Source organism: Gymnoscopelus braueri (assembly GCF_963280865.1).
Source record: "Gymnoscopelus braueri genome assembly, chromosome: 24".
NCBI lineage: Eukaryota > Metazoa > Chordata > Actinopteri > Myctophiformes > Myctophidae > Gymnoscopelus > Gymnoscopelus braueri.
The window spans coordinates 18,036,625-18,063,641 of record NC_137626.1 but is presented as its reverse complement, the minus strand read 5'-3'; the positions used below and the strand labels follow the sequence as shown (position 1 = coordinate 18,063,641).

At 42.1% G+C, this 27,017-nt stretch overlaps 1 protein-coding gene across 1 annotated transcript in view; it reads right to left on the bottom strand.

The window, feature by feature from the left end:
• slitrk6 (SLIT and NTRK-like family, member 6) overlaps positions 1-26,140 on the bottom strand; it is a 36,500-nt gene extending 10,360 nt beyond the window's left edge. The window contains exon 1 of the mRNA XM_080421869.1: positions 26,005-26,140. The gene's annotated coding sequence lies outside the window, so the exon portion shown is untranslated. The remainder of the gene's footprint in view (positions 1-26,004) is intronic.
• Positions 26,141-27,017: the final 877 nt, after the last annotated feature.

Genomic DNA, 27,017 nt, shown 5'->3' with positions numbered 1-27,017 from the left:
GTGGCAAAGTGGTGTTGTGCCACGACCAAAACTTGCATTTGTATTTACCCCATTAAGACCTGGGGCATCTGCGTCACTTTTTGATTTGAGTTAAAAAACGCACTATTTTACACTTTGGCTATCAAAAAATAGCCAAAGTGCTATCTACAAGCTTGTAGATCTGCTATTTTTGAAACATTGTGAAAATGTGTGATCTTTGAATATATATTATTTTAAAGCGAACATTTTTAACTAAAATCTTTGCTTCTGGGGGTCCCTGGAACAAAATATGATGAGATGGGGGTCCACGGCCAAATACATATCATTTTGGGGGTCCTTGACGTGAAAATGATTGAGAACCACTGATATAGAAACATCATTTTTTTCCAGAAAACTGTTGGGATTTAGAAGACATTTAAAGAATCGGCTTCAGGTCTTAATGGGTTAACCACTTAAAACCTATAATATACCCCTCCTTTTTTATCCTTTACACCAATCAGATCTCTCTGCCGAAAATAGCTGATCTACCAGCTCAGACAAATGTTCGACTATTATGACATGCTCAGAAGATTGATACTAGGGTTCATGGAGCTATAATAAGAAAAACATCTATTTCTAGAGCACTTTAAGAAAAAAGGCTTTCCATTTTAGTCTCTCTCTCTCTCTCTCTCTCTCTCTCTCTCTCTCTCTCTCTCTCTAATCACAGTCTAGTCATAGAAAAAAAGACTACTCTAAGTGAGTTGAGTGTTCACACTCCTTAAGGAGATTAAATAGCAGCCAATAAGGCTGACCCATTTTATCCGATCAACTTAGTTAAATACTTTAGATTAACTAACATCAGGGATCACCAGTGGCCTTTTTAATGGGAATTAGATACCAGACTGCTTGTAATGAGCCAAAATGCTATTAACAGTGTTGAACAGCATGTGACATTATTAGCCACAATTTGAAACAAGTTATGTCTTTGTAACATTCAATTAATCTCTCCTCCTAATACACACACACACCAGTCACAGACCTGATTGCGATAACATGGGCGCGAATCCAACCCCAGACATATGTTGCACAGCATCCAGTGTCTGTTCCCCTGTATTGTCTACTAATAAAGCATCAACGACATTCAAAATCGCACAAAAAGGTGTTGGGCAAACGAGCCGATTGTCAGATTCAGTTATTCAGGAGATCCAGATCCAACAGCATAATATTGACTTTGGGGGGGGGGGGGCTATTGTGTGCCAGCCAGCCCATGGCATAAGTATCGTGTACACTAGTTGGGTGAGAGCCTAACAGGACATCTCTTTTATATAACAGGGGAAAAACATCCCTAGTCATGTTCTATCCCCATCACTGTCACCACTAAGTAAAGCTTGTATAGGAGCCAGGAATAGCCCGTGAGAATAGAAAGCCCAATTCTTGCTCTGGTACTGCATGAGGCGACTCACGTACGTACAACTACACCTGTTCTCCCCTGATGCTCCAAACTGGTGAAACCATCTCGCCTCTTCTTCAGTCAAGAGACAAACTCAGCTGCATTACATTACAATTATAATGTGTCTTGCGGGTGCACCTCATCATTACAACGCCCCCCCCCCCCCCCCTCCCTCTCTCAGCCGTCACTCAAAACATTGCTCTTTGCAGAAATTAAGCATTTAACTTGGAGTGGCACACGCCTATTACCCCCCTAGATAATGATCATTGGGTATTACTGTATTAATATATCCTGCATCTCTCTCTATCTCTCTCTCTCGATCTCTTCTTTTCCACAAAACTGTGCATTTATGTTTTTCTGTGGACACATCCAACGGCTCGTTAAAAAACATGGCTTTGACTTTGTCACCACGCACTTATCTCCCTACCCGTCTGTCTGCGTCCTTCCTTTGCCAAATGGAAATTACACTTCTATTAAGCACAAAAGAAGAAAAGAAAAAAAGGTTTCACAACAACAATACCGGTGTGACTAAGACTAAGAAAGGAAGAAAAAAGAAGAAGCTTCTTACACATGCATGGACTACATAGATTAGAGTTCCATATTCTCTTGACGATATCTTTCCTGGAGGTAGACATGCATTGGATGCGACACAATTAGGAGTAACGCCGAGTCCTTGAAACGAACAGAAAACCAAGTACCAAAAATCGTGGCACTGCGTCCTTAAATGAACACTCTTGGATTTGGCTGCGTATAAGTCAGCCAAACTGTCTAAAACATCTGCAGCCAGTATGCCACGGGCCCTCATTTTGCCAAGAAGTAATTCTTTGATACAGTGTGAGCCAGGCAGGAAGGAACTGGATGCTATGCTTCCAGCTAGTAGAATCACTGAAGGGACTTGGCTGCAAAATAAAACTCGGGCCGTTTCTTGCCCGAGATATAGGCTAGTGAGCCAGAGGGAGGGTGGGTTGGTTGGTTGCTGCTGCTTGCTTGTCGGTTAGCAAACCGTGGCAGGCGGGGGGGGCTTCTCCGGGGCCGTCCGCGTGGGTGGCGGCTGCGGCGCTTTCGGAATGCCTAGCAGCCCCAGTGTGGAAGTGCTGGTATGGTGCCCCTCCCCACCCTGTTCAGACTATCCTACAGTATGCATTTTCGATTTCCTTGCGAGACGCCAGAAACTCCCTCACTCCCCCTTATCCCATTAAGATCTGGAACGCATCTGTGTCACTTTTTGATTTGAGCTAAAAAGCATTAGTTTACACTTTGGCTATTCAAAAATAGCAGATCTACAAGTGCCGCGCTACGAGCTTGTAGATCTGCTATTTTTGGAAAATTGTGAAAATGTGTGCAAATCTTTGAATATATATATTTTTTTAACGGAAACATTTCTGACTCAAGTCTTTGCTTCTGGGGGTCACTATTACAAAATATTTTGAGATGGGGGTCTGAGGCCAAATGCATAATGGTGGGTCCTTGACATGAAAAAGTTTGTGAACCACTAATATAGAAACATATATATATTTTTTAAACTGTAGGTTTTAGAAGACATTTGTAGAATCCCCAGACGCAAAGATTTGAGTTACAAATGTTCGCTTTAAAATAGCAGATCTACAATAGCAGATCTACAAGCTCATAGCGCGGCACTCGGTGCCGCGCTATGAGCTTGTATATCTGCTATTTTTGAATGGCCCAAAGAAATTAAAAAATGACACAGATGCGTTCCCGGTCTTAATGGGTTAAACCGACCTGTAAGTCCACCTACGAGTCACCTGTGTGCACATGCAGGCTGTTGAAAGCAAACGTGTTATGATTATAAAATGCATTAATTACGAAATACTTGCACGCACGCCGTTGAGCCTCAGAGCGTCAAATTTGCCCTCATATCCTTCTGGTCAGACATAATTAAAAACATGCATTTTTCTTTTTGGGAAATTCAGACCGTCTGATTATATTTGACAGTATCATAATTTAACAATCTAGTAAACTTACTTCTTAATTTTTATCCCACGACTTTTGTATCCCATTTTTTTCACCCAGTGCCAATTATCTAAGTAATCCTGGGCACTACACTCCCTCTGCCAGCCTAGGGAGAGCCTAGAGCCGAGCTCATGCCTCCTTCAATGCATGAGAGCTAGCAAGCCGCTTCTGAAATAAAGTATGTTACTCATTGACTGCCAGAGTTTATTCCTAATGTACTCACCCCTGTGCCAGCGATTTGCGTGTTTTTAAATCTTTAAATTTTGTAATTTTTCATTCAAATAAATTGTCTGAGTACTGTTTTAAACACATACGAGAAATCTGCCACTAGAGAGCAGCAAATAGACACCTTGATCAGGTCGCTGACTCGCTCGCCCCCCCCACACAGAGTCAAACAGTCAAATACGTGAAACCGGATGTGACGTGTTCTCAGATTCTCCGATCGGCCAAAAGTACGATGTGATACACGACGGCGATGACTGTTCGTCACCCAGACCATAGATTATAGAAGTGGACCTCTCCGTTAGTTTTTTATACCGTGTGAAAAAAACGTGTATTTCCCTATTCTGGACGAAAATGACTGGGGAAAAAAAATGAAAACCGGAAACGGAACCCGAGTCATGAAACCGGATCCCAGTGTGGGTGAAGTAAGTGGAACTCAAAACCTAGAATGAAAAATAAGCAGAATAGATCAGAGACCCCAATTAATCACTAGATCGCATTAATGCGATATTGGCGGACAAGCGTTTTATTAGATCGCATTAATGCGCGATTGGCGGCACATTAAACATAATGTTGCTATTTTTTTTGGGGGGGGGGCATATGTGTCAAATTAAAAAATAATAATAATTCAAAAATAGTGACAATAGCAGATCTACAAGCTCACAATGTGTCGCTACATATCGGCAATTTTAGATATTTGTCGTACGAAGGAGTATATAGCGCTTAAATTGTTAACCAATCGAACCCTGGCTTTACAAAAGAGAGAGAGAGAGAGAGATGAGAAAAAGGAGAACCATTTTGGCAGTGTTACAAGCACACCGGTGGTGGCGTGACCGGGGAGAGCATGAGGGTTCACCTGTCGGGGCGCTGCTGCGGAATCAAAGAATGCGCCTGCGGCGGTAACAGCAGCGGAACCGCCAAAAAGGGCGAGATCATCAGTGAACTGACTCCTTTTCAACGCTGGCAGCCAGCAGCTGAACAACGCAGGGAGGTGTCTTCAGCAGGGACCCACACACACACACACACACACACACACACACTTAACCCATTAAGACCGGGAACGCATCTGTGTGTAATTTTTAGATGTCGTTGGGCTATTCAAAAATAGCAGATATACAAGCTCATAGCGCGGCACCGAGTGCCGCGCTACGAGCTTGTAGATCTGCTATTTTTGAAAAAATCTTGAAAATTCGTGGCACAATCTTGGATTTTATATTTTTTTAAAGCGAACATTTGTAAAATATTTAGTTCCAGGAACCCCCAGAAAAAAAGAGTTGAGTTACAAACTTTTCATGATTTTTCAAAAATAGCAGATCTACAAGTTCATAGCGCCTGAGCTTGTATATTTGCTATTTTTGAATAGCATAACAAAATCTAATAATGACAAAACAGATGTGTTCCCGGTCTTAAAGAGTTAATGGCTTTATGAATATGCTTACGCAGCCACATGTACACGTGCGCACGCACGCACGCACGCACGCGCGCGCACACACACACACACACACAGTCTGTCACATAACGTACAGTACAGTTTCTCTCTCTCTGCCTGTCTCTCTCTCTGTCTTTCTCTGTGTCTCTCTGTGTCTCTCTCTCTCCCTCACACACACACACACACACACACACACACACACACACACACACACACACACACACACACACACACACACACACACACACACACACACACACACACACACACACACACACACTGCATCGTTGCACCTAACAACAGCGCATAATCCTCGTAAACCAGACATACTGCAGCTCTGAGCCGGTGGGCCCTGCCGTTTGATAAAAAAGCAGAAGTATGATAGGACTAATTATAGAAGTACCGTGTGTGAGCATGTGTGTGTGTGTGTGTGTGTGTGTGTGTGTGTGTGGGCAGGCGGTCGGGTGGGTGGGCTGTGCGGGGGGGGGGGGCACTCAGCTCCCTTGGCAAGCGTGATTTAGCAGGCTTGCACTTTGAATGGTCTGTTTAACTAATGTGTAGTAATTAGTTCTCTGGAAATCGGTGGGCAAGATTAAGACGGTATATTACAGGGAAGAAGAACATCCTTCCGCACCTAAGATTAATATTTCCAGCGTGGAATGTAGTGCATTGTATTTATAGGATGCTTAATTCCTCCCATTAAACAGTTGCCATTGTTGTACAGTGGATGAATTGTAAATTAATACGCTCTGGATGTGGCGAAAAAAAGGAAACGGTTGACTTTTTATGGCTATAAGTAATGTGAAACCAATTTTCACTTGTCGGGGTGCGGCGTGTGTGTGTGGGTGTGTGAGTGGTGGGTTATTTGGGGATATATAGGCTTTCTATGACAATTTGTTATATTTCTTTCAGCTTGCCTATTGCACTACCTCTTCTTTTTAGGCAAACTGTCATGTAAAACCTGGGGCTATATGGCCACTGCTGTCACACAAGACACTATACTGTATGTAATGTACTGTAAAATTAATCAGCTTGAAGTGGAGCATTATTACATAGACAGATGGAACTTCAAACTCTGCAGTATTTTCATCTCTGGGTGAAAAAAAAAAATGTAATCGGCTGCATCCCTGGCATCCTTACACAATATAGACTCGCAGAGGTTGGATGTCATCTCGCCTAATCTCGCCAGCTCTTAACTACTCTATCAGTGCAGGTTGCAGGCAACGAAGCAAAAGACTAGTGGGGTGTGGGTGTCTTATTATGTGCCGATCACAGTTCTCATTCAAATTAGAGAAAAGTTACATCTCCACGGCTGAAATAGTTTTGGGTACATTCATATAGGTGACACCCTCTCTTCTAAATGAGACATCCTTTTCTCAGGAAGTTATTCTAAATGTGCGAAGATTCTTTTCGGGAAGTTACCCCAACGTGCGAAAAAAACTATTCCGAGTGCAGTGCTTTCCAGACTCGGGGCAGTGCAGCACGCGGCGCGGCAGATTCCGTTGGGAGAATTTTTTAACTAGATCTGCGGGAATACCACTCGGTGTGAATAACTAGTCCCCAAAAAATGGGGATAATGAGTGTGGTTGAGAAGTTGAGCGCACATATCGAATTAAAGCTTATATAGGAGGAACACTCCACACGAAACCATTATTACTACGATCCCTTATGAATGGCAGGTGAAGGCAGGGAGAAGATCTCCCACACCTGATTCTCCCCAGGCTCGCCTTGAGTGCATTCCTACTCTCTCTAGCTCGTTCAATTTGCCATTTTCAATGGTGGTGCTCAGCCTCTATCTATATAATGATTAGACTGTTCCAACGGTGCCCACAGGATAATGGGTAATGGCTAGGTCCTCGTGATTGACTATAAATAGATGTACATCTGCTGCCTTATCCCATTAATACCTGGAACGCATCTGTGTCACTTTAGATTTCTTTGGCTATTCAAAAATAGCAGATATACAAGTTCATAGCGCGGCACCGAGTGCCGCGCTATGAACTTGTAGATCTGCTATTTTTGAAAAAAAAATGGAATTTTTTTTTTCTAGATTTTCTTTTCCAAAAACTGTCAGGATTTAGATTTTTTTTAAGAATCGTCTCAGGTCTTAATGGGTTATAATGCAAACTCGTGGCGTGGAAAGGAGCGCGCTAATGTATAGCTAGAGGGAACCGAGGGGGATACAACAGTGGAATTACCTGTAATGTGGGCGCCGCGAGCTTAAGGGGTGCGTCGTCATGGGTTTTGTGTAACGTTACAGTATATCGTTCTATAAAACTTTGTAAGCCATCGTGTTCTTCTTTTCAAAACGTCCCTTCTCTTTCCATTGTATATATATATCGACTCTGTCGGGTGGAAATCTTGTACTGTATGTCCAAAATAGTTCATTTTCAGGAAAGATTACCTGTGTTCCAATAGATCCAAATGTAGTTGTATTATTTTATCACAAGCTATTGTTAATACTTGTAATTAAATATTCTTTATAAAAAAAACACTGACCGACTTAACCACTTTGAACCGGACGTCCCTATTCTGGTCTGTCAAAATAGGCAAATGTGTTCAGAAATGACATTTATTTCTTTTCTTTTCTTTTCTTTTCTTTTCTTTTCTTTTCTTTTCTTTTCTTTTCTTTTCTTTTCTTTTCTTTTGCAGATCTACAAGCTCAAAATGTGTCGCATTGTGATAGGCTGTGAGCTTGTAGATTGGCTATTTTTGCCACTTTTGGGTGACAGTCACACGACAAAAATAAATGTATTCAAACAAATATTAACACATATAGTGCCAAGATCGCATCGATGCGTTCTTTGAAATCCATCGCTTGAGTGCCAGCATTCAAAAGAACGCATTGATGCGTTCTTTCGAATTTTCATTGTTTAATCTGTGATTGCACGGCTGTGTTTATTTCTCATCAACACTTTCGTTTTCCACTTACGTCACACTCACCCGGAGCCGGATGTAAAAAAAAAATCATTTCCGGGTCACATTGTTTTTCTCCGGTTATTTTCGGCCAGAATAAGGAAAAACACGTTTTTTCACACGGTATAAAAAACGAACGGACAGCTCAACTTCTATTTTCTTTGGTCTGGGTGACTAACAGTCATCGTCGTAGTGTATCACATCGTTTTCAGGCCGATCAGCGGACCAGGGATTGTCGAAAACGTCACATCCGGTGAATGACAGGATATGACGTGGGTCTGTTTGGGAGGGGGCGAGCGAGGTGATCAATGTGTGGATTTGCTGCTCTCTACTGGTGGAACTGTCGTACGTGCTTGACACCATAATCAGAGAATTTATTTGAATGAAAAATTACAAAACAAAAAAAATAAAAAACACGCAAATTGCTGGCACAGGGGTACATTATGAATAAACTCTGGCAGTCAATGTGTTAAGGAGATACAAGGTTTCTCCTCGACATCGAGGATAATATACTATCTCACACACCAAAATATCAGTGTTAGCTAAAACATCAGATATAGCTGAAACTGGACCCCCAAACTAATATGTATTTGGCCGCGGAGACCCCATCTGAAAATATGTTGTGCCAGGGACCCCCAGAAGAGAAGATTTGTGAAAAAAAAAAAAAAAAAACATCAACTGATGCACAAACTTGACAGGGTCGAAAACGGGGTCTTATTATTATTTTCTGTTATTTATTTGAGTACCTTTCATCATAATTTAATTTCTTTAAAGCATGTATTGTGATGATTCGATTATACTATTTTTGTTTTCTGTGTGGACAATGTTTTCCCCCTGGTCCCTAAGTCACTTGCCACGGCCTGAGTGCTGACAGAGGACAGCTGTGACATTTTACCGTGTCACTCAGGCGTGGTCCCCACCGCCCAATCATATGGGGATTACGTCACCATGCAGCAGCCAATAGGAGGTGAGCAGGGTGCGGTGTCCCTGGCTTGAACACTAGCCCGGCTCATTCAAAAAAGAGACAGCGGAGGAGCAGGTTGTGCGTATCGACCGGTGTGCATTGGCCAGGTGAAAGAACCGAGAAACGGGAGAGCGCGTACTGCCAGCCACAGAGAGAGAGAGAGAGAGACAGCGAGCGGTGGTGGACGGCTCCATGCGGAGAAGCCCGTAAGAGACCGACAGTGTGCAGAGGGGAAGGAGAGGACGAGACAGCCAAACCATCACCATATAAGGAGCAAAGCGGGGCCATGGAGTGAGCCGACGATGGAGAGGTGGCGATAGTGTTGCAACGCGCAACCAGCCAGATTCTGTGAGAGAAACAAGCAACCAGGTCTAGGAAAACCAGCCCAAAAGAAGCGACTATGGGCCACATGAGCACTTTAACATATACATCAGCTATTTGAAAATAGCAGATCTACAAGCTCACAACGCGTCGTGATGCGACGCGTTGTGAGCTTGTAGCAGAGTCCTGCACGGGTCCAATTTTGAGAACCTGCGCCCGCCCCGCCCGTCAATACTCAGATCCGTAGATCGACCCGTCACCCGTGATTATTTCAAAATACGAACCAGACCCGCCCCGCCCGTCAAATAAACGACCCGTTTACCCGTGATGCAGAGTAAAATGTAAATCCTATTGAAAAGTGTGTTGAAAAAGATAGCAGCCTTCAACAACAGCGCTACCTTCAGTGGTCAGGTTCGTACAGAAATCAAGTGAAGACGGAGGAGCGAGCTTAAGCCACGCGCGCGAACGCGCATCTACGCAGATAGTTTTAATTTGAAGGTTTAACAGGATGTTCAATGTGTTTTTGTGAGTTAAGGTAACTGACCAGCGTGCTCCATGCAGTTGTGCTGTGTTAAGTTACACAAGTGACATTGTTTGGGCGGAAACAGTGCTTTCTGATTTTCACAATAAAATGATACCCGCCCGCGATTAGTTCAGTACCGCCCGTCCCCGTACCCGTGATCTTATCAAAGTAACATTTTCACCCGTTTTCACCCGTCAAACGCGGGTACCCGTCGGGTATCCGCGGGTACCCGGCCCGTTGCAGGACTCTGGCTTGTAGATCGGCTATTTTCAAATAAAATCTTGTGGGGAAATTATAATAAGCAGATCTGACAATGCTGATACAGGGTTAAAAGGCAACCTGGCATAAAAACAGCACAGGCAACCAAGCAATTACATGAGACCCAACTAGGCTAGACTAAAGGGTCAAATTAAAACTAGGTAAAAAAAAAATCTGCATAATCAATATTTAGACGGTGGTTGGTTTGCGAAATGCATTCAACAGGCAGCAGAAGTAGCTCAGAGGCCTCGGGCACTACATACATAAGTGGGTGTGCTGCATTAACATGCCTGCCCGCTCCTGTGCTGTGGAAGTCTGTACACAATTTAACAGCCGTCTCAACCGGTAGAGATTCCCCCCGCTAGGTTTAAGTGAAGGTGGATCGATCGCAAACACGACATGCAACACAACAGGTCTCATTTAGCCAGCATTGACCCATTAAGACCTGAGGCGATTGTTACAAATGTTTTCTAAATCCTAACAGTAAAAAAAAAAAAAAAAAAAAAAAAATGTTTCAAGATTTTTCAAAAAATAGCAGATCTACAAGCTCATAGCGCGGCACTCGGTGCCACGCTATGAGCTTGTAGATCTGCTATTTTTTGAATAGCCAAAGAAATCTGAAGTGACACAGATGCGTTCCAGATCGTAATGGGTTAACCCATTTAGATCTGAGGCCGATTCTAAAAACGTAGGTAAATCCTGACCTAAGTTTTCTGAAAAACTTCAAACATTTATTAAAACATTACAAAAAAATTGCTATATACTGTACATACTGTAAGCAACAGGAACCCTACCCCAAAAGGGGTTCCCGTCCTGAAAGGTATTCACCTGTTTCCTAGGCTGTGTGTTTTCCACTTCCTGTCGATTTGATCCAATGAAATCCAATGATACTGGTCAGATGACCAATGATATCCAATGAAATCGACAGGAAGTGGAAAACACACAGCCTAGGAAACAGGTGAACAGTTACAAAAAGGGGTTCCCGCCCCCAAAATGCAGCAGCCTATGTAACTTTCCTCTTCTACCCCGGATTTCGCAAGTGCCGACATGTTTGCCATTGAGCTAATAGGGCATAGCAGTGGCGGCCATTTTCTGGTTCCACTTCAAAATAGTCAATGCATTTTTTTCCATTGACATTTCCAAAAATATTTATATAAATTATTTTAAGCCTAGAATCAAGCCATCCAGGGTCCTGGTGAATCATGACCATAAAACGTTTGATTCATTTTTGAAAACGGTAAAACAAAGGGTATTTATTAAATATTGTATATCATATAATTAATTATAACATTTTAAAAAATCACAGAAATAAATGTTTTATGGTCATGATTCACCAGGACCCTGGATGGCTTGATTCTAGGCTTAAATGAATTGATATAAATATTTTTGGAAATGTCAATGGGAAAAATGCATTGACTATTTTGAAGTGGAACCAGAAAATGGCCGCCACTGCTATGCCCTATAGAGCCTGCCTGCTTGCTCGGGGGATGAATTGAATCTTGACCATCAGGTCAAAATTTGTTACAGATAATGGGTGCGTTCGGAAATACAGCACTGAGCGCACTGGCCAATACAAAGTAATAGGCGAGTGCGCTCCGGTGCGCAATTTCCGAACGCACCCCCTGTGTCTAGGTGAGACATGACCTTTGACACGATCTAAATGTCTCAATAGAAGAGCATGGGAGACCAAATACAACCACCCCAATTGTATAAGTTATATTGTATTAGCATACTCTACCATAAAGATTGGACAACATTTCATATGTGAGGCATTAACAGGTATAGGCATGGATATAAGACTAGGTTTGAGGACACTGAAGTGGGAATACATTCCCCTCGAATATGCCTCATACTGTGTACCTAATTCAAGCAATATACTTGATTCAATATTGTAAAATACAGACAAATTAAGTTTTAGCCCTACAGTAAATAGCAGTGGTGTAAAGTAACTAAATACATTCACTCAAGTACTGTACTTAAATACAATGTTGAGGTATTTTTTACTTTACTGGAGTATTTCCAATTTTCAGTACTTTTACTTCTACTCCACTACATCTCGGAGGCAAATATTGTGATTTTACTCCACTACAATTATTTGAAAACTTTAGTTACTAGTTACTTTGCAGTAATAAACTATTACATTATAAAACAAGCATTTACCACTTTGTTTAGTCCTATTTTATACCTTGGCTATTTGAAAATAGCCGATCTACAAGCTCACAACGCGTCGCATCGCGACGCGTTGTGAGCTTGTAGATCTGCTATTTTCAAACATTTTAGTACTTTTACTTTTGGTACTTTAAGTACATTTTGATACCAATACTTTTGTACTTTTACTCAAGTAAATGTTTAATTCCGGACTTTTACTTGTAACAGAGTACTTCTACAGTGCAGTATTGATACTTTTACTTAGGTAAAACATGTGAGTACTTTTTCCACCACTGGTAAATAGGAGAATACAATACTACCAGAAACGAGTGAATACAATAAAATACACTGCACATACAACAACCAGCATGCAGGTGATTACTGATATCATTGTTTCTCCTTGGCTTCTATATCGCACGTGTCAATGATTAATGACGCCGTCATTTTTTTTTATGGCTCTGTCAGATCTGCCGTGCTACATGTTTAAGTTGACGCCCCCTGCCACCGGCAAATGTTTCCCTCACCATTTAAGGGATAACGTTCGTCACTGTCGGGTAGAAAACTATGGCAGTGTCAGGCAAAAGAAGGGCAAAATGGCAGATCTACAAGCTCAAAACGCCTCAAAGACCAGCTTGCAGACCCGCTAATTTTTAAAAACAATATTAGCAAGAGCTTGAGACTAAATAATAACTACATTGTATCCATTGGAACACAGGTTCCTTTTTTCCATTTCCTGAAAAGGGACGGTTTAGGACATAAAAGGTCTCTTTCTTGGAGTGACCTCACTGCTCGTCAGAGAAGACCCCCCCCCCCCCCGGCTGTAGGCCGGCTGTACTTAAGTCCAATTTTGAGGTATTTTTTACTTTACTGGAGTATTTCCAATTTTCTGTACTTTTACTTCTTCTCCACTACATCTCAAAGGCAAATATTGTACTTTTACTCCACTACAATTATTTGCAAACTTTAGTTACTAGTTACTTTGTAGATTTGTATTCTTATTACAAAACCAGCCCTATATACATTTCGGCCATTTAAAGATAGCCGATCTACAAGCTCACAATGTGTCGCGATGCGACGCATTGTGAGCTTGCAGATCTGCTATTTTCAAAAGATTTGTATGCATTTTATACATTTGAAAACTTTGTGAAATGGGCCACTCTGCATAATGAGTACTTTCTACTTTTGGTTCTTTAAGTACATTTTGATACCAATACTTTTGTATTTTTTACTCAAGTACATTTAGAATTTCGGACTTTTACTTGTAACATAGTATTTCTACATTGCAGTATTGATACGTTTGCTTAAGTTAAATATTTGAGTAGTTTTTCCACCACTGGCTGTAGGTAAAGGAGGGTACCCACTAGTGGCACTTTGGCGTTATCTAGTTTGCTCCAAATCCTACAGAGCAGTCCTCAATTCTATAGGCTTTCGAGGACGTTGTGTGTTCATGCCAAGTGGGAAATGAGAAATGTCCAACTCCAGGGTATGGAAAAATCCCTGTGAATGGACCTCCAACTTGTGACTTTCTCAGAGCTCCGACTTATCCGAGATAGACCTGACAAAATTATTACATAATCGCTTAATCGCAAGCATTTGGGATAGCCGCGTTTTGGAGCTTGTAGATCGGCCATTTCCACTATTAATCTTTATTTGAAAGTATAAAGTAATTAAATGTCTGTCATTTGACATATCTGCCCCGATCAACTTTTGTTTACGAAGCCTAAAAGCCAAAAATAAATGTAATTTTCAATGACAGAAACACAATTAAATCGTTAATCGCAATTATTATATATTATATAAGTATATTATAAGTAACATGTCATAATCGTGACAGCCGTAATCTGAGATGTAGTCCTTTTTTGAAAGAATGCCAAATAATAAACCAATATTATTTTGGTTAAAGGATGAAGACAAGGTACAATGGCTACTTAGACAGGAAGCTTTTATGTCAACAAACCTTACATGTAAAGCACGGATAGTGAGACAGGAGTGCTTTGTTCCGTTTATTTAGAGGTTTATTTGTATGATTTGACGGCTTGTTTGTTTTTGTTGGCGTTTGATCGTTTGAATGAGCTGTGACGTGCCATTGATATTGGTAATGGGATAATCTGTGCTGTAAATAACGTTGTGTGCCTTGTAAGCTTGTGGGCTGGGCACCATGAGGCATAAACTATATACTTTGTTGACTGGGTTCCCCCAGGGTTTTTTTGCTTGTCCCCCCTCCTTTTGTCACCTCTACACCATTGGTTCTCAAGGGGTCCTTGAGGGAGTTCCAGGGGGTCCCCACTCCCCAGCTAAATGATGGATAGTTAGGAACCAAATGGACCCTTATGGGTCTGTAACTCTTAGAGTGTACAAATTTGTACACTCTCAGAGTTAAATTAAAATTGATTTTACAATATAAATTGGGGTCCCAGAGATAGAAATGCCATTAAATGGGGGTCCGTAGCCTAATGCATGTCAAACTGGGGGTCCTTGAAATTAAAATGGTTGAGAATCACTGCTAGAGCCGTCAAAATCTTCTCTTTCGGGGGTCCCTGGCATATCTATTCAAATGGGGGTCCGCGGGCTGATAAGTGTCAATTTGGGGGTCCTTGACGTGAAAAAGTTTGAGAACCACTGCTCTACACCACTGTTTCTCAACATCTACTCTGGGGCCCACCAGAGGTCCTAATGGACCCTTACGGGTCTGTGTCTATCTTCTTTTTTTTTTGTTCTTTGGGAGCCCAATCTACACTGTGAAATCTTCAGTGTTAATTTAACTCTGAGAGTGCACAAATGGTACTGACATGAATACTGGCCATGATAGACTGTCAGAGTTACAGACCCATAAGGGTCCATTCCGAACCCCCTGGTGGTCCTCAGACCTGACGTTGAACCAGTACGTGTTCTACACCACATCTCCTTGCTGAAAACAGCCGATCTACAAACTTGTAACGTACCATGTTGCAATACGTTGTGAGCATGTAGATCTGTTAATGTTTAGCACAAGTCATGTTTACTTTTGCTTAATGGTTTATGTAAAACACATTGAATTGCCTTGCTGTTGAAATGTGCTGTACCACATGTTCCCCTATTATGACATGCCCAAAATAGGGACACTAGGCTTTGTGTGATTAAGACACTAATGAACAAGATGGGGTCTAATGACGGTGCAGCTTTCCATGTGGATCTCAAATGTCATGTGGCCAGTCTATGATGTTAGTACTCTGGCATCAGTCATATCCATATTTGAGCAAAGATAAAACATATTCTCTCGCCATGCCTTTCGGCCTGGCGGAGACAATAAATACAAATACTGCCACACACACAGACCCTCTTCTTGACGACTTGCCCCATAGGAGCCACATCGCAAAAATGAACTACAGTATAAGGGCCCGTTCACAGTACACAGTACGGGCCCGTTCACAGTAAGGGCCCGTTCACAGTACGTGGCGCTTTGGCGCAGCACTTTCAACTTGTATGAACCGTGGAGTTCAACACTGGTGAACGTTTACCGGGCGTCAATGTTCAGGCATGACAGGTATGTCACTTATAGTTTTCTGTCAGTTATAGCCAGCCACTCCCAATGTAAGTTGTCAAACATACTACACTGCAGAAAACCGGCACTGCCTACAACCATAGGTTGTGACAATATGAGAAGAAGCGTTGGCGTGCGTCGGCTACAACGCTTCTGACGCATAATGTGAGTGTGCCCTAAGGCTTGGAGACCTGCCATGGAGCTTGAAGCAACATGACAAGATAAGCACCATGTGTTTTTGTTTTATTTATTTGTCATACACACACACACACACACACACACACACACACACACACACACACACACAGCCACAGTCAAGCTATTGCATATCAGATACTTTATAGGCTGTGGTTACAAAGTAGCTATTGTCACTTTTGCTAAGATGGAATTTTGATAAAACATGATTTCTGTCTAGGCTTGGGAGTCTGCCATGGATGCCTAAATTCCAGCTGTGTGCTCCGTGACGAGGTAAGCACACGACAACAATGGCCCTCCTCTTCAAATGGGGAAAGCCAAATGTAAAAATCTTTGCTGTTTTAATCTGTCTGGCGCACCCATCTATTGCATTTCAGACACTTTGTGGGCTGTGCCCATGTGCTCACAAAGTAGCCTTTGTCACTCTTCATACCGTACATAGCTAAGACCATCCGGCACTAGAGAGCATCTAGCATAGGATGGTATTATGTGAACCTCTTTCCTAAGTCAACAAAGTTTACCTCGGACCACACACACATTTCAGTTCAGAAATGCACATGACAGCTTCAAAATTAACCACAGACCATAGACGGAAACAAAACATAGGCCTAACAATATATTGCTAGTACACACGCACGCACACACGCACGCATACCTTATAGAGCATACATGGGCAACTGGCGGCACCCACCTTCACTTAATGCGGCCATCAGAATACTGATATATTACTGATTTCAGCTGTTACAATTCCAAACATGCAAACATGACCCGCTTTAATTACTTCAGTCTACATTAGTAGCTTAATGACTTGTATTAAAATTATATTGTCTTTTTTATGTCCAATGTATTTGTATTTAAGTTCATATGTTAACATAAGTATACTAAATGCATTTGCTTTTCAGGATTCCAATTCAAAAACAGCAAAAACTAAATTCTGGATTCAAATTCAAAAATAAAAATTACAAGCTCAAAACACGTTGCACTGGGACGCGTTTTGAGCTTGTAGATCGGCTATTTTTGCAACTTTAATGTGACATAGAATGGCGAAAGTATGTGGCCCTTTGGAATGAGTGTGGAAATATAGTGGCCCTCTCCGTCATCAAAGTTGCCCACCCCTGTTATAGAGTCATTAGCAAGCCCCCAGGACCAGTGGACTTTTTTGAAGCAGTTTCCAAGTGGTCAAATCCGGTACTAGACATTTGACCTCACCGGTTCATGGCTCGCTCGACCAATGGGCTTGACGCCCTGGCTTGCTCGTGGAGGTAGTTTGTGACGTAGACGCATAAAGGTCATAAAGCGCATGCTTTTATAACCTCAGTAATGTGGCAAATACCCGGAAGGAGGGTGTCCCTAGGGGAATATGCGCTGGGTGAGCGACTTTGATTGAAATGCATGGGAAAGAGACTTTCTGTGCCCTCTCCAGACATATTTAGCCTGTAGCTCTGTGGTTGTTAAAGGTTACTAACGCAGTCTGGGTACTGTGGTTTTCATGAGTTAAGGGAAAGTCATGTGGGAGCACAGTGTTTGTTCTTGTGTGCTTTAAAAAAAGATACTATTATTACTATTCCTAGATTGAATTACCCATCAATATTAATCAACAGCAACAATCTAAAAAAAAGATAAAAGCAGTTGGGAGACCGACCCCAGACTTTGAGAAGAATGGCGTATTCAAGAGGCAAATAAAGAATGAAAATCTAGTCAATTACAATTTTGACAAAGACATCTGTTCCTTGATTACTCTGTGAGGCTACATCTGCGTAGGCTGTTTGGTCACCCTGTCAGGACACAGAGAGGGCATGAGAAATACGAAGACAAACTGTTCTTTTGGGAAGGCGTAACGCCAGCTTGAAGAACATGATTTCCGTTTAGCCTTGGAGACTTGCCATGGAGACCTAAATTCCAGGTGGAAGCGACGTGACAAGGTAAGCACAGGACAACAATGGCCTTCCTTTTCAAATGTGGTAAGGAATGCGTTTTTTGTCTCAATCTGGCATGGGCAAGCGAAAGACAACAATGACCTTCCTCTGCAAACGATGTCAAATGTGTTTCTGTTTTTTTTTATCACACACACACGCACACGCACGCACGCACTAACGCACATGCACGCACGCACGCACACACACACACACACACACACACACACACACACACACACACACACACACACACACACACACACACACACACACACACACACACACACACACACACACACACAGCCAAGCTATTGCATGTCAGATACTGTACTTTATGGGCTGTGCTCACAAAGTAGCCATTGTCACTTTTTTTTTATAGGACAGCAGATGGCTATGCCCATCCAGCACTAAAAGGTAATCTAGCATAGGATAGGTATTGTGTGAACCTCGTTGCCAAGTGCATGACCTGGGCATATTAGGAAAGTAAATTAAGTCATAAGAATGTGTCAGAGTACAATGATCTGTTCGATTAGCTGAAGGTCTTTTTTTTCTTTCTTTCACAGCTAACAGCTTTGTTTTTTCCGGGGGCAGGTGAGTTAATTAAGTGCCTGACGACCTAAACAGCTGAGACTTGTGCCGACCTTCCCTGGTCTTATTGGACGAGGCTTTTCAAGACCAATTAAAAGTGAATACTGCAGAGGACTGTTAAAATAGGCCAACAACATTGCAAAGGTCTTTCCGAAAGCACAACCCACATCGCCCTGTGTTAGTTGCTAATAACCTATCTAACAATTCAAACCAACGCATTTTACCTTTTACGAATAACACACATTTCAGTTTGGAAATACACACGACAGCTTCAAAATCCACAGTTGAGATAATGTATGCCGTAGAACAAAATGTGAAGCTCTCTTATGATCAAGTTAACCACAGCCCTTAGACCGGTGGTTCTCAAACTTTTTAAATTTTATTTCAAGGACTTCCATAACTCTGAGAGTGTACAAATGGAACCAAATGGGTCCATTTGGTGCTTGCGTGCGTGCGTGTACAGGATACTACAGCATTCTGGGTGCTGTGTTTTTATGGGTGAGGGGAAATTCATGTGGGAGCACATTGGGGAAGTCGTGTCCTATTTTGCTTTGTTCCTAGATTGCAAAATACACATTAATATTAATCAACAGCAACAAGCAGAAAATAAGCAGTTTCTTAGACTGACACCAGACTTGGAGAAAGGTGTGTATTCAAGAGGCAAAGGGAGAATGACCCTAGTCCAGGGGTCTTCAACAAGGGGTCCGGGACCCCTAGGGGGTCCTCAGAGCTACTACATGGGGTCCGCAAAATCTTCGTGTGATATGATTTTTTCTTTTTTTGCATTAATCGCTTGAACCCTAGCATCCCTTTTCTGAGGAGAACTTTAGCCAAAAATAGCCGATCTACAAGCTCACAACCCCTCGCGTTGCGAGGTGTTGTGAGCTTGTAGATCAGCTATTTTTGGCAAAGAGATACAGGTGTAGAGGGAAAACAGAGCAGATCAAGTAAAAAAAAAAAGAAGGAACACAATTGTATAATATAGAGGGGGTCCCTGCTTCATCTCTCTCTCAGGCCTCCTTGGCCTGAAAATGTTGAAGACCCCTGCCCTAGTCAATTGCAATTCTTTGACCAATAAATCTGTTCCTTCATTACTCTGCGAGGCCACACCTGGGTGGGCTGTTGGGTCACCATGCCAGGAAACAGAGGGGCATGGAACATCTAAAAAAACAAACTGTTCTTCTGTGAAAGATGGACCACCAATGATGAATGCTTTTGACAATCATGGTTTCTGTTTTAGGCTTGGAGACCTGCCATGGATACTTTGTAAATTCCAGCAGGAAACTTACATGACAAGGTAAGCACGAGCTCAACAATGGCCTTCCTCTTCAAATGGGGTAAGTCAAATATGTTTTTATTTTATTTTTTTCTAATCTGTCATATGCACACACAGCCGCAGCCACGTCGTATACTTTATGGGCTATGCGCACAAAGTAAGCCTTTGTCACTCTTAGATAGAACACCAGATTGATGAACGTGATTTCTGTTTAGGCTTGGAGACCTGCCATAGAGAACTAAATTCCAGCTGGAAGCTACGTGACAAGGTAAGCACAATGCAACAATGGCTGTACTAAAGAGAAGGGGAAAAAACAGCATACGTCAAATGTGTTCTTGTTTTTTAATCTGTCTTAAGCACACACAGCCAAAGCCAAGCTGTTGCGAATCACATACTTTATGGGCTGTTCTCACAATGTATCCTTTGTCACTTTTTTTTTCCCGTATAGGCTATGATCATCCCTGGGACAGAGCTTCAGGGGGAAGGGGAAGAGGAGGCGGTTGTCCTCGGGGCCCGGGACTCCCTGGAGGGCCCATCACATCGAACTTTGTTTTATGTTAAAGGATTAAGAATTTAGTGGCCCTGGGCTATAATGTCGAGAGGGACCGCCATCACATGTAATCCATGTCCAACACAATAATTGGTTGAAGTGGGTTCCAAAATGACAGGATCGCTGTCCATGGTGCTGAGCTCTTAGGCTGTGTGCATGCGGGCGCTGTCGTGCACGAGTTATGCTCTGCATGCAGGCATGCGTTGTAGTGTTATTTCCCCTTTGTTTGTCCATTTTAACCAGTGGTACTCAAATGTTTTACTTAAGTAAAAGTATCAATACTGCAATGTAGAAGTACTCTGTCCGGAATTTACTTGAGTAAAAGTACAAAAGTATTGGTATCAAAATGTGTAGTAACTAGTAACTAAAGTTTTCAAATACCTGTAGTGGAGTAAAAGTATAATATTTGCCTCTGAGATGTAGTGGAGACAAGTAGAAGTAAAAGTATTGGAAATTGGAAATACTCAAGTAAAGTACAAATACCTCAAAATTGTACTTAAGTACAATACTTGAGTAAATGTACTTTACACCACTGATTTTGACTATTCAAAGTAAATCAAATAAAAAATGGTCTAAATAGCATTTAATCAACTTAAATGGATATATGTTTTGTGATGATGTCTTCAAATTTTTTGAGCAAATGCTTACAAGCCTAAAGGCCTTTGCAGACAGGGTGCGATTTTTCGCACGGATAAAACGGACAATATAATTTTTTAAATGAACACATGGTTCTCAATGACCTCATGCACACCGGCTCCGAATTTACCGTGCGGCGATGCGATGCGTTTTTTTTTTCTCCAATCGAACCCAGTTCGATTCGTGCGTTTTTTCCGCATGCGGTAAAAACTGATTGACTAATGGCACCCTGTCTGCAAAGGCCTTAAGGCTTGGAAGCCCTGCAGATGCTGGCCTGTGCCTGTTTGTTGCAATGTAACGTTAAGCTTTAATGGGTCATTTAGCACCATAATGCAACAGTATAGTGCTTTTCTGTATACCTGGCTTGTCCACTGTGCACAAAACTGTATACAATGGTTCTGCCAACGGTCATCATCCAGCTCTAGAAGGTAATCTCGCATAGGATGGTATTATATGGACCTCTTTGTGCCAAGTGCATGGCCTGGGCAAATTAAGAAAGTGAATGATGTCATCAGAATTTGTGAGATTACACAAATCTGCCTGATTAGTTTAAGGACCTGTTCGTTAAAAGCTAACAGCTTTGTTTTCAGGCAGGTAAGTTAATTGAACGCCTGATGGCCTAAACAGCTGAAACTTGTGCTGACCTTCCCGGTCTGGCCTTTCACTGGACGAGGCTTTTCAAGACCAATTAAAAAGTGAATACTGCAGAGGACAGTTAAAATAGGCCAGCAACAACATTGCAAAGGTCTTTCTGAAAGCACAACCCCATCACCCCCTGTGTTAGCTGCTAATTTACCCGCTTTCAAAGTGGCCTGCCAGGTTCTTTTTTTTTCCCCCTATGAGCCAGTGTCAGATATCATATATCAATTCATAACAGAGGCTTGAGATTAACGCGTTTACAGACAACAAGAGCCACGTGTGTTTTTTTAATCTTGAACTCTAGAACTGTGTGCTCAGCAGGCACCGACACAGAAAGGGTGCACTTTAAACAAAGGCTGTGAATTGTGTGCACTGCGTGGCCTTGGCTCACAGAACATTTCGTCATAACACTAGGCTTTCCATTCCAAAACCAACCACAGGGGGCTTTTGCTCAGACATAGATATACAGTATAGAGCAGAGAGAGACAGAAATGTTATTTCTCTTACAGGTGAAATGAAACAAACGTCATACCGTTCATTATTTTCTGGGGGAATATCCTCAAGGATTCATTGGATCCGGTTTCCTGCACTCAGGAGGACTCACATTGACAACTTACTGGCCTTCACCTGAACTCCCCCATGTCTGATAGAGGGCTTTGTCATAGAAAAAAAAAGGGAGTTTGTAGTTACACAAGGCGACTTGTCAGTGTTCGTGACAAAAGGCAACTTTTCTTGTCAGTGTTGGTGATAAAAGACCCCGGGCAACAGCAACACACAGCAACAGAGTGAGTGGCTTAGCCCCAGCAGGCCACATACAGCTATTCTTCAACGATGCCTTGTCTGACGTTGCATGCTATAGAGAAGGGCTTTCAACCATGATGCCAGCCCTTACCCAAGTACTTACTCGCTCCCATTTAAACTAGCACTGACAATAAATATGCAGTCGCGTATAGAGCAGTAGAAGAGAAGTAGTTCATTCCTCTCCCCACGCCCCCCCTCCCTATCGACCTCTTCTTCTCTTTTAAGTGCTAGGTGTTCTGGTTCTGGCTCGGAGGCTGTTTGTGGGGGCTGAGAAAGAGAGAGACTTGTTGCGTCCAGCCAGGGCAGTTTCATTTCAGCTTGACACGGGAGGGAAGATTACAGCCCCTTGTACTCCATTACCTATGCGCGCGTGTGGAGTGTGTTTCTGCCCGTGCCTGTGTATGAACGAACGTGCGCGTGCATGAGCATGACCGGTGTGTGTGTGTGTGTGTGTGTGTGTTTGTTTTCCGTCCCCAATCATGGTGGCGCTTGTCCTTTTTTTCCACTGTATTAGAAGTGATGTGGCTTGCCCTGCAGGGTTTGACACCACCATGCACCCACGTACTATACTGCATCCGCAACGGGTCTACTAGCGGCCCCCAGCTCTCCACTGCAATCCCAGAGAATGATAATTGTGACATCCGCCCACTGAAAGAGGCGAGAGAGAGAGTTCAACTCCCTTGCCCCTCGTTTCGTCCTTTTCTCGGCTGATCCAATATTCCGTGGGTGTGCGAGGAGCCTATTTTCTGTTCAGTCTTTTGAGAAATAGCCTCGCGGTATTTATCTGAAGGGTTTTCCTGTCTCAGAGAACACTGCGGCTGAACAGAGTTGCACTATCTATTTTTTTCTCCCTCTCTCTCCTTATATGGTTTATTCTCGCCCACTAATGGCCCCTGTCACCGTGCAGCTCGGCTACGATAAACCCAATTTGCATGGGATATTTGACAAAATCACAGCCACTATACTGTACATGCCCACCTGCAATGTCGAGGAGACAAAACCCAAATATGGGACGTAAATGGGATGTAATTGGATGTGTATGGTAGTAAATGTTTTCCCTCATTGCCAGTTTGAGCATTTAATTAGATTTCATGGTAATCCAACTATTATTGCTTCCTGATGACCACAAGCAAACACACCAGCCTGCCTCTGGGAGTTCATATTAGTCCATCCTTTCACAATTGTTCTGCGGTTGAGTGATCTTTGGAGCTGGCCCATTAATTTGAGCTGGCAGATAGAGGCAGAGAAGAGTCTCTTCTTATTTACTTAATGTTAAACACTACATCCATAGTTGATTTCTGGGCTTAAAGTGAAGACACATCACAACACATCACACACCTTGATTGACAATTCTCTCGGTTTGGAATAGGCTAGTGTCCAACAATTTTGAGGCTCGTTTGAGGCTTTGAGGTTTAGATATTTCCTCATTAAGATGCGTTAATTTAGGGCGAACAGTTCTTTAGTGCACCTTAGTACGCATGAAGTGGCGGGTACAAAAGGCACAAGCTATTAAAACAAAGGAGCAGTCAGCCACAAAATTGGCACCCAAATCTGATTAAAGAAAGCACAATAAGAAAGCTAATGGAGACACTCTTTTTCTTGAGCAAGGTGCACTTGTGCTTACCGAACGTGCACATTCTGCACGACCTCCTGGAGTGCCGAAATGGCAGAGAAAGATAAAGTAGAACCAAAAAAAAAGAAAAAAGGATGCCAAAACAAGGTTTTAGCACATATCAGTTTGCATCTACAGCACGACCAATAAAATGCAATTAATTGACTAAAAAGATAAGAGGAGCTAAAATCACCCGCAGATGTTTTTGAGAGAACATGACGGAGCGGCCAAAATGCTGCTCAAGTGTGCAGATGTCCTACATCATCATGGCCCACTGTTAATAAGCTTAGAGATGAAAGGCACCAGAGCCAGTAAATCTGCACTATGCAGATCAGCGCTACGCATGCAGCGCCATAGGACAGTATAGCCTCCTGCACGGTGAGTTACAGCATAGCCCTGAAGAGTCTCTCTCTCTCTCTCTCTCTCTCTCTCTCTCTCTCTCTCTCTCTCTCTCTCTCTCTCTCTCTCTCTCTCTCTCTCTCTCTCTCCGACAGAAACAAGGTATCCAATAGCCATGCCACAATATGTCAAAAGCACATTTGTTTCTTTATTTTTTCTCTCAGACTATCTATCCATCCAGCCATCTAATCTCTCTCTATCTCTCTCTCTCTGGTACTTTGAAAGGCTACAGGATAGGTGGGCACTATAGGGACATCTGGGCAACTCGATGTAAAATTGGCTATTTTGTCCAACATGTTACAAAATAAAATATTAGAAACATGGTCTTAAGTAAAGCATACATGATGTGAACATGCACGGTACATCATTATCAGACTTAATTGTATCCTTCCCAAAATGACTGGATATACAGGTTTTGTAGCTATTTATAACAATTGTAGAAATATTAGACCTTAATCATGTATACTTTACATTACTACAATGTTTATTTATTTTTTTTACATTTTGGACAAAATAGCCAATTTTACATTGAGGTGCCCAGATGTCCCTAGTGCCCACCTATCATGTATCCACTGTAGTACCCCCATCTATCTATCTATCTATCTATCTATCTATCTATCTATCTATCTATCTATCTATCTATCTATCTATCTATCTATCTATCTAACTAACTAACTAACTAACTAACTAACTAACTAACTATCTATCTATCTATCTATCTATCTATCTCGATCTAGCTATCTCACATGTGCAGGTACTTTGAAATTACTTTTCGTTTCTTGATTTAAAAGAAAAAAGGAGCGAGTGAAACAGTAACTCTTGCTGCAGGCTAGATAGATAGATATAATATGGTTTATGGTGACAGCAGGGGTGAGTAGCAAATCACATCAGAAAATGTGTTAATGCATCATCATAAATTCTTCATGCTGACACGGCGCACCAATCCCGATTTAGGATGACAGCCTAAAACTAAGAGCAATATTAGAGATCAACCTACTGGTTGGAACGTGTTCATTTTATGGACACCTGCATGGGTATACTTAAAGCTATTCGACATAGTCTATCTATAATACATATATTCCTATTAGTCTTGGATCAAGACTAAAATGTATATGATCGATTTTGCCATTTGCATATCTATGATCTGAAAGTAAAAGTCAGACTCATATACTCAGAATACATTATGATAGTCTTGATCCAAGGCTATATTCATATGAAAGGGAAACGATCTAAGATAAAACACCCATATGATGGGAATAAAGAATATAAAGAATATAATAATACAAATCTTCACAGGCTCTGTGTATGAATTCCAAAAATATGAAAACAAATATTGAAGAAGTACCGAAAAAAGCCGATCTACAAGCTCACAATGTTTCGCTTCATGACACCTTGTGAGCTTATAGATCTGCTATTTTCACTATAGCTTGTGTCCTGGGGAGACCGATCGAATTTCTCTCTGGGGTCTCGAGCTATAAAGATTGGCAACCACTGGTCTGACTAATTGATTGATTGATTGATTGATTGATTGATTGATTGATTGATTGAATACTTTATTTAGCTGTTTGCAAAAAAAAGCACAGAAAAGTGCAGCAGAGTAGGTCTATCTATACCTATAAATAGTCCATATATTCATATAAAAAGGGAACAATCTACGATACAAAATACACATTATGATGGGACAATAAATACAATCGTCTTAATTGACTTACCGGCTTAATCGATTACAAGGAAAAAAGAGTCTCGACTACTCCATAGCGTTACAGTGTCGTTGGCTCCATCGGGAGGCGCGGGGCTGCGACGCATTGAACCTCTCCAACACTTTCTCTACAAGAGGGTCTGACGGCGTGTGCTCCTTAAACGACGGAATGATGATGATGATGATGATCACAGGAAACTTTAATTACACCCCAGTCTCTTACTCCCTTTTTTCTTCTGGTTCACTCCGATCCGGCAGTTTCTTTTATTTTTGCTCGTTTTAATTCTGTACAATGTTCGAGGTTATTCCATTGGAGAGAAAAAAAAGTAGCGCTGATCACAGTGATCTAGCTGTTCATTCGGGGTCCTGGCTGGGATCGTTCCTTCTCCGATCTTTTCCTCCACAATGAAAGATCGATAATTACAAAAAACAAATCAAGTTTCGTTTTCTTTTCATGTAGATGAAAGGCTGATATTGAAGGCAAAAAAAAAACAATTTTCGATTTTCAATGTTTGGATTTCAGATCGGATACAGTCCTGATTGAACGCAATAAGATACACGGATCCTGTGCACTTAATTAATTTACAGGGTCACACCACGAGATCGGGCAAAAGAAACGAACAAAAATCCCATTTATGACACGTGAATATCAACCTGTTCTTCTGTCATCTTTACGCAGTCCTGCCAGTGCCAGCGGATCAGATCAGAATGATTCAGGAGCACATCTCCCTGTGCTGTGAATGCTGCTGCATGTGCCCGACGTGCGCTCCCCTTCCCTTTCAGTGATCCAAAGCAATCCGTGCTGTATTTGGAGTTCCTCTCTGGCTGTCATTTGCATGCATCTAGAGGTGGGACTCTCAGGGAGAGAGCCTCAGCATGCAGTTAGTATAGTATAGAGCTCCTCCTCCCCCTTTGGAAGCTCGAGAAGGCGAACAAATACATGCATTGATGGGGCTTTAAATAGGGCTGGCTACTGCGCCAAGGCGAGTCAGGATGAACATGCAAGTGTTCTCTGATCTGATGGGC